Below are 9,740 nucleotides of genomic sequence, written 5' to 3' on the forward strand. Positions count from 1 at the left end.
ACCACTGTTCATCTTCCCCTCCTTACACTTTCAATTTCATATCTCATTAATAAAGAGGCAATTTCCTACTACAAATCCACTTCTGGTATGCTCAAATCTTTATATCAATTTCATCTTTTGATTTTCTTTTCTTTTAGTTTTACTTTTTTTTTTGGGTTTAACACATGTCATGATTTCAAAATGATGCTTGAGTGATGCTAAAATTGCATGTGGGTAATGTTTAATGCCTAATGGGGGATAGGGTTGTTCACTATGCTTGTTAATTGCCTAAATTTTTGTACTAAGTGAAACCCTAGGTCTTAAATAATTCATCAGCGCCAGTATGATTTGAACAGAGCGCGGTCTAAATTACACGGTCCGCGTTCATGCTTTTGTGCGAACTGGGTAGGCTTATATTTTTGCGGACGCGGTGATTTTTCCGCTGTCAGCGGTTGACTTTACGCGGCCGCGTCCATAATTTCGCGAACTGCATTCATGAACTTGAGAGAATTAACAAATTGATTTCGCGACCGCGTTCAATTTTATGATGTCTACGTCAGTTGTTTCGCGGTTGCGCCCATTATTTCGCGGTCAGCAGAAACCAATGTTTAGAGAGTTGGTAGTCTGGTCCTAACTCTTTCGTGGACCGCGCTGACCCTTCCACGGACGCGCTCCTTTTTATGCTGTCAGCGGACCCCTGCTTTGAGAGACAATGTGATCATCTCATCTGCTTTCCTTTGCTGATTCATTGAACCACAATACTAATGAGCTTTCACTGATTGTATTTTCAGATAATGGTTCGATTTCGTGGCGGTCCTGAGAAATCACAACGGAGGGGAGAATCCTCCCAAGGCCGGGGTAGAGGGAAACAGACTGCACCCTTAGCACCTAAAAGGGTCATTGGTAAGAAGAAAACCCTCCTAAGACCCACTCCCGACTCTTCTAAGACTAGTGAATATGTCCCATCCCGGGAGATTTCTAAAGGGGAAGCTGCACAACCCCAACAAGAGGTTCAATCACAGCCTTACCGCCTTGTCAATGAATCTACCTCCTTGTATGGGTGGTGCACCTTCATCTGCAACCGCCTTGATCCGTGCCCGCATGACAGTGACATTCCACTCTCCCGGGCGATCCTCATAGCGTCCATCATGGCGGGGTACCCAATAAATCCGGGGAACCTCGTGGCCCAGAACATATCTAAGGCAGCCGGGAAGGAGGAAAGTTCCTACCCTTACCCCAATTTCATCACTATGTACCTAGAGGACTAGGGGGTTGAGGGGAGACACTTTGACACGAAGGTGAAGTCGAAAAGGCCCTTCTCTTGGTACAATCTTCAGGGAGCAGACAACCCGAAGTCCAAAGGCAAAGCCACCACCTCCACTAGCCAGTCTGAAGAGCCAAGGGTAGTGGCCACTGGGTCTGAGCCTTCCACAACCGAAGGTTCATCTGCTGATATGCCACCTCCTTCCTCAGGGCCATCTCTCTCTGCCCCACTATCTGTGCCTTCCTCCTCAGCTCACCCTCAGACTACACTGCGGGTTAATCAGACTTTATCCAGCATCAACAATCGGATGCAAGTAGCTACATCAAAGCTATCTGCCTTATCCAGTGCAGTCGCAGCACAGGTAGCTCCAACACAACTTCAGATGCCTCCGTCAGTGGAGGATTCATTTAAGAAGATCATTGACAACCAAAAGAAAATTCTGGAGACTCTGGGTACTCATGCGAAGGTAATCAAGGAGATGGGAAAATATGTCAAGAAGGTGAAGAAGAATCAAGAGCTGTTAAAGAAGGAGATGGAGAAGCTTACTTCCGCCGGAGATATTCCTCTGGACCTCATTATGGAGGAGGCTGCCCCGACAGCACAAACAACACATGCATCAGAGCAGGAGGCTGACAGAGAGCCGGTGAGAAGATTTGTGGTACCCCAGACCGAGGACTTGGAGATTCAATTAGAGGATCCTGATGGAGCTGATGAGCCTACACAGTCCGAGGACCCTACGAGAATACTTGATCCCATGCATATAGAGACCACGTAGGGAGTTTTCGTTACTCTCTATCCCTCCCCTGATCTTATTTTTACTTTTAGCATTGAGGACAGTGCTAACTTCTATTTGGGGGGTGGACTTATTTTGATTTGATAACTTTGATGACTAACATGTAGTAATTATGATACTATTTTTCTATATTTTTACTTATCATTATTTTCATTTTCGTTATTTTTCACTTTTGGTATGTATATAACTTTACCATTCCATGTATATATTCATCCCCATTTTGTGTATATTCGTTTCACTCCCCTATTGTACATATTCATTTTACTTTCTGTATTTTACTTTATAACTTATGTTGTAATTTTCCTTAATAACTTAACTTCTTATTTCCTTTAGTATCTTATTTTTGAGTTTGTAGCCTTATTTTACATTTCTGCATGATCAATAAGCCTTTGGTTTTCTTAATGTCATGGTTCTTTCCAAAGGTAGATATTGTGTGAACCGGGTGGCTCTTCCCAACGATGGATGGCGTGACAACCTTCTTAAGGGATTGAGTTTGTTTTTCTTTCCGTTTTGATATATAATAGCAATGAATAAAAGTTTCTCAAGTAGGCTTCACTTGACACTAACACATTTACCTTCGACCTCATGGTTAGAGACAAGTTTGTTGACGAGATTATCTCTAGTTATGACCTTTAGACTCTTGAGTTGACTAAAACTATCATCAATAGGTTTCTGTGAGCCATCTGTGATCTTCAATCTTATCTAGGGTTGTTGTGGGCCCTCGACTCTGTTCTCTTTAATAATCCATTAGCTTGAGAGAGAGGTGAGGTATTGAATTTCAAGTCCAAGTCACGTGCCAATAAGTCTAGAACTTGCCCTGAATGTTTGTCTAGGCGAAATGCTAATTGTAACTCGACTTGAGAAGTGATTGTAGGCTATCCTTGGTCCCATTTGAACTTTGAAAGCTTACGTAGCCTATCAATATGATATCCCTAGTCAAACCCTTTGAGCCTAAGCCTTTTTCATTCAATAGCCACATTATAAGCCTTCATCCGTTTTATAATGACCCTCTCTTGGCACCCAATCTTTCCTTAGCATTCATGATGAGCAATTAGTGAAAACATAAGTTTGGGGGAGAGACGAGGAATTTCAAAGTGATGAAAGTTACAATGAATAAAATGAATTGATGAAAAGGAAAGGCAAAGAAAAGGATGAAGAGTTAAAAAGAAATATGTCAAAAATAAAGAAAAGGTTGAAGGGATTCAAATAAAACAATGTTGAAAGGCATGGAATGATGAGAAAAGGAGAAAAATGAGTGTCATGAACAAGAAAGAGTGACAATGTGTCTCTCTAGTTCCCCTGAAGAAGAAGAAAATGACCCAAAGAGTCAAGAAAGTATGAACCGAAATGAGAAAATAGAGTGCTTAAGGAAAGATGAAACCATCATAGTTCATTATGTCCTACCTTGATCCAAAAAGACTTCATTACATCCCGATAAAGCCCTATATGTTTTCTAGTTGAGTGAGCTTACATTAGTGGTGATTTACATAAGGGACAAGCTTATGGTACTTAGAGCCGGACTGGTGGCATTCTTTTGAGAGTGATGAGCGCACTTCTTTACAATCCTTGTTTTTGAGTGTCACATTCTATAAAGTGAGATTTGCTCATGGAGAGTAGAGGAGGAGGAGTTTGGGATCCACAATGATCTACATGCTAGAGCGAGCTTCCTTGATGAATTGTGTCAACTCTTGATGCTTTTGTGTCATATTAGAACTATGGATCTCAAGAAGTCATAGCATGATGTTGTTGATAATGCATTTGTGTTGAGGGTAATTGTTAGTCCCAATTGATGCTTGATGAAGTCACCTTAGGAAAGCTGAAATTTTTCTTTCTTTTTCTTGTGGAGGTGGGAACTACCTTGTGTGCTTGAGAACAAGCAAAAGCTTAAGTTTGGGGGAGTTGATAACTAGGGGTTTTCGCCAATTATTTCCTCTCTTTTGCTTAGGTTTTGGGTCAAAAATGAGTAAAGGTATTCCCGAAAACTAACTTAATGTGCTTCCTTGCAGGGTTTGGTCAAAATGGGGCAAAGAAGCCATAATCAACTCATGAAGGAGTCAAACTTGCACGAATCAAAGGCTGAGACTGGAGCGCTGAGAGCAGCAGAAAAGCGCGGCCGTGTAAGGACCACTGCTGAGGTGGCCACTATTACGCGGTCCGTGAAAGTAGATTTAGAGAAGATGCTTTGAGTACTAAAATCACCGCTGACTGCGTTGGAAAAGTGCGGCTGCGAAATATTTGGCGCGACCGCGAGGGAATTTTCGCTGAGAGCGTGGTTCGAGGTTCATAGATTCTACAGTTTGGACTCAAATGAAGAATGCGGCCCGCATCCAAATTATGCGGCCGCGATGGAAGGACACGCGGACGCGGTTGAAATTATGCGGTCCACGAAACTAAGGCCAATCCAAGCTCAGTATTGAAGAAACACGGACTGTGCTCATTATTACGCGGCCGCAAAAACTCGAGCGCGGACGCGGTCAGAATTACGCATCCGCGAATCCTCCGCAAGGGTATTTGTGTCTAGAAATTTCAGTTGTGTATAAATAGACCTTTTTGACATTTTTAGGTTAAGTTTTGTTTTAGGAGAGCACGTTAACAATTGGTTTTTCCCATTTTGTGCAATTTTAGAGTAGATTTACCTTCAAACTTTGGATTTTCATCTTTTGCTTTAATATTATGGCTTATATTTCATCTTTATCTTTGATTTCTGCTGTTATTATAAGTAGCTAGACCCCATAGCTAGGGTTATGACCCAACCCTAGTGTGGGTATTTAATGGGTTTTGAATTTTAGGGCTTAATTGTTTATGGGTTAGTGACATTTTGCCTAATTCATGCTAAAATTATAGAATTAGTGGTTGCAAACACTGATTCATGCCTTTATGACTTAGGCTCTTCTTGAGAAAGAGGACTAAGTCTAGGAAAATTAGGCTAACAAAGAATTGAGGTGAACTCAAGAGATTGATAGCCCCAATTAAAGGGTTAAACCTAGAGATAGTAATACCCGACTTCAGCCAATTTCACTTGTATTGTATGAACACCCATTTGGGTTTGAGAAAGCCAAATTGGGCGTAGTCACTCAAACTACCGAGAGGTATAGAGTGAGCACTTATGTGTGATGGTTATATCATGACCCCAATCGTAACAAGCTTGTCCTAGATTCTTGATACCTATTAGATACTCACCTAGGCGGAAGTCATTTCCCTAGTGCCTTTTAACACTTGAAAACATTCACCAAAGATATTGTACTTAGCTTACACTTAGCATACAATAGTATAAAATTAGAATAGAATCAATCGCAACAATGTCTGGAAGTGAATTAGGAACAACACGCACATCTAGATTAGTTAGATACCCAACTCCAAGCCAAATTAACTCCCTGTGGAAATCGATCCCGACGCCGTTGGGTAAAACTGCATCGACCATCCTCGCTACTCTATAGTAGTGTAGGTTTGGCCTCGATCACACGCCCACATGCCCATCACCTTGCATGTGCGTCACCTCAACATCAATCACATAACACGTAATTCGGGGTTTCATACCCTCAGCATAAAGTTTAGAAGTGTTACTTACCTCCAACAAGCCAAATCTAATACCGAGTAAGCCAAACGATGCTCCAAAAATGCCATCCCGCGCATACTGACCTCCAAACTGCTCAAAACTAGCCAAAGGCAACTCGAATACATCAAATAATGCCTAAGAAAATAATTTCAAATGATAAAGGTCGAATCTTTAATCATAAGCCTAAAATCAACCCAAAAGTCAAACCCGAGCCCATACCTCAGAACCTGACAAAGCTCACGAAATCCGACAACCCATTCAATTACGAGTCCAACCATACTAGTTTCACTCAAATCCAATTCCGAATCGTCATTCAAAACTCAAAAATTCATTCTATGAAATTTTAGGCAAAAACCCAAAATTTCCTCTTTAATATTCATAATCCAAGTTCCAAAATCGAAGATAGATTCATGAAATATAACCGAAACGAGTAGAGAAAACTTATCCCAATACATGTGGTGAAAGTCGCCCCAAAGATCTTTTCAATCCAAGCTGCATAGCTCCAAATATGAAAAAAATAGCAAAACCCTCGATATATAACTTCTGCCCAGGTATCGTCGCATGTGTGACCCACTTAGCCGCTTCTATGGCGTTGCTTTTGCATCAAAAGTTTCTCCCCTATGAATGACCACTTGTATCCTGTCCATGCACCTACGGAAGAAAGTCCGCTTCTGCGATCACGCACGTGAGAGTTAAAAATGCCCTTCTGCGCTGCCATCGCCTCCCCGTTCCCAGCACAACATCTGCGATCACGCAGGTGCAGAAAATAACCTCGGACCTGCGACACTGCCCTAATTCTGCCGTGCCGCTTTTGTAACCACTGCCTCGCTTGTGCGACGTCGCACCTACGCCCAACATTCCGCAGGCGCGATCACACCAGGACTCCTAAAAAACCAGCCTTAACAAAATTGATCCAAACGATCCGAACATCGTCCGGATCTCCTCGGAGCCACTCGGGACCCCGGTCGAATATACCAACAAGTCCTATCATATTACACGGACCTACTCGAGGCCCCAAATTATGCATAACAACATCGAAACAATGAATCACACCTCAATTCAAACTTAATGAACTTTCAACTTCCAAAACTTGCACCAAAACACATCAAATCAACCCGGAATGAACTCAAATTTTGCACACAAGTCCAAAATGACATATCAAAGCAATCCCAATTCTCGGAACCACAATCTGTACCCGATATCATCAAAGTCAACTCTCGGTCAAACTTATGAACTTTCCAAACCTTCAAATTTCTAACTTTCGCCAATTCGCGCCGAAACCTTCTAGAAATATCCAAATGCAAATCTGGGCATACGCCCGAGTTCAAAATCACCATTTGGACCTAATGGAACCATCAAAACTCCGTTCCGGGGTCTTATACACAAAAGTCAAACTTAGTCAACTCTTCCAACTTAAAGCCTGAAACATGAAATTCATTCTTCCAAATCACTTTCGAATAACCTGAAAACCAAAAGCGACGATTCACACAAGTCATAATACATCATATGATGCTACTCAAGACTTCAAATAGCTGAACGTATATGCAAATGATTAAAACGACCGGCTAGGTCGTTACATTCTCCCCTACTTAAACATACGTTCATCCTCGTACGTGCTAAGAGTTGTTCCCAAGCTATCAAATCATAGTGTAACCTTACCATGCACACACCCAAGGGTGATCCCACGTCATCGTATACCATGTAAACTTGACAACACAACATAATTGAAGATCATTACTTTAACCTAAGTATGTAAGCCTTAGAACCCAATTTCCAACATCTGGAATTTATTATAAGACCCGAATCTCGCATCTACACAGTGTATAAGTCTGAACAAGCTGTATCGAGCTATAACTATAACCCTAGATGTAATCACATGATATACCACACAACTAGCATACTCGTAGCAATAATTCTCGATCACAGTAGATGCTCAAAACAAACCCGATACCGGTAGTAAACCTTATATCAAATAAACCTCGTTCAAAACCTTCGTACACTGCCGATGATGAAAGAAACACACAGAAACTCATAACCACTCATCAGACCAATAAGTCATGGAGCTCTCTCTCTCTCTCTCTCTCTCTCTCTCTCTCTCTCGTCCAACAAGAACCAAAGCCAAATACTAAGTTGGCCTCCTATATTACTCTTCCAAAACACTGTAATCAAATTCGATAGCAACCATTTCAGGCCCAAAGACTATATATCTTCAAATACAAGTTACATAACTGACATGCCACACTAATAGTACCCAGAGGCACAAAGCGTGCAATCCGTGCACCAATACGCAACAATTAAAATGCACTCAAAAATGAAAAATAAATGACTCAAATGAGAGACTCGTTCCGCAAGCTCAACAAGTACCACCACAACGCAATGCTAGGAACCCATCACACACAATAGAACCAAAACACACGAATCTATAACAAAGGATCATATCCCATCATAACCCTGTTGCAATACGTGACCCATCCAAACACCGATCCATATGAAATACCTCGAGCCCCAATGCTCAAAATCAACAACTATAAGCAATTCGACACCAAGTACACAAGTGCATGACCATAACCATGGAGAAGCGAATAACACTTTATACCATAGCCCGGAAAGAACATAACCAAGACGCAATCAACCATTCAACACCCTAACAACCATCTCGCTCAAATTCCGCTACAAGACCTAAACCGGCCCGCACCATGTGTGCATATAATTAACAAATCACAACCCCTCGTAGCATAGAATAATAACACATAGATCATACCAGAACATGAATAAGCTCATATCTAATCGGACGACACACCCCTCAACACTAACATTTTTGAGCCAATTAATCCGACCCGGTGTAAAATACATATCCTTATTAGGCCTACCAATGAGCCTCAAATCAACCCTGGTCATCCATAAATAGATAAATAATCCTCCGAAAATTCGCAATGACCTAACAATAGCACATACTATTATTTGGCTAGCTTTGGCCATATCTTCACAGTCCACGACCATGAAACAATTTACTTTTGAGAACTCCCAGCCTCTAAATTCATAGAACATATGAATCACCATATCTGATCCCAGCTCCACCACCCGAATGTCTAACACATCTCTCATACACGATCATCCCGCGGAAAATACTTCTATAATCCTTCCATGCCACATATCAAAAGTCTGAATATCAGCAGTCGATCAACCAGATGAGTACCGCAACACCAATGAAGCATCCAAAGTCAGAACATAGTGCGCCTTCTAAAATGCACACCATTCTCAGGCAATACCAAGTGGTAATAACATTCATCTAGTCATCTGAAACCGTCCATGTTGTCTAAGCATTCATGACCTTCCCTTCATAACTGAACTATGACCTTGCGCATGCAAATCTTAATCCCACACAACACACCGCATCTACCATGCCATCATGCGGGAAGTACGAGAATCACATAATCAACTCCGAGTCACAAGCAGAATACATACCTGGTTAGTCAAAAACCTTCCACTTGATCCTATCCTGAAGAAAATCACAATATGCAACATGCTCCTCACGTTGGTAGGATATATCCATCTCAAACCGTGGTAGAAACCATCGAGAACTCTTCGAAACCCATTTGCACATAACCAAACCATCAGAACTGAATCTCTCTAACTCCACCAAGACACGTAGGTCGCCAAACCTAAGAGTATTGTCACAAAACACCTGTAGAGACTCACCATGTCATAAGTACCTAAAGAATCGATCGTATCCATTACCGTGTTGATCCAACCTACTACCAAGCTGTCCTATTTCTCCGAGTTCCTTTCGAATTACCCTCAAGTTGACACTTCTCCTTGCCAAAACACCACAATCATTACCCAAAGCTCACCACAAGAGATCCTAGCATAAACCCACACCGCCCTAAGGCCCATAAGTTGTATTTCCTCTTAAGCACCCCAAAAGTACCACAATCGAGACACCCACTCTAAAGAGACCTTCTTTGAATCTTAAGCCATTTCCTTCACCTTCCTGATACTGAAATGTAGAATCCATAATGATATAGAAATATCGCATGTCCTAACACCATCCGATACAAATCTCATACAAGTCCGAAAAGTTCTCAATTGCCACATATAAATCTTGAATCCATTAGAACCTTCTCGAGAGTTATCCACTCTACTCAAAT

The sequence above is a fragment of the Nicotiana tomentosiformis genome, chromosome 2 (assembly GCF_000390325.3).
Source record: "Nicotiana tomentosiformis chromosome 2, ASM39032v3, whole genome shotgun sequence".
In the NCBI taxonomy this organism is placed as follows: Eukaryota; Viridiplantae; Streptophyta; class Magnoliopsida; order Solanales; family Solanaceae; genus Nicotiana; species Nicotiana tomentosiformis.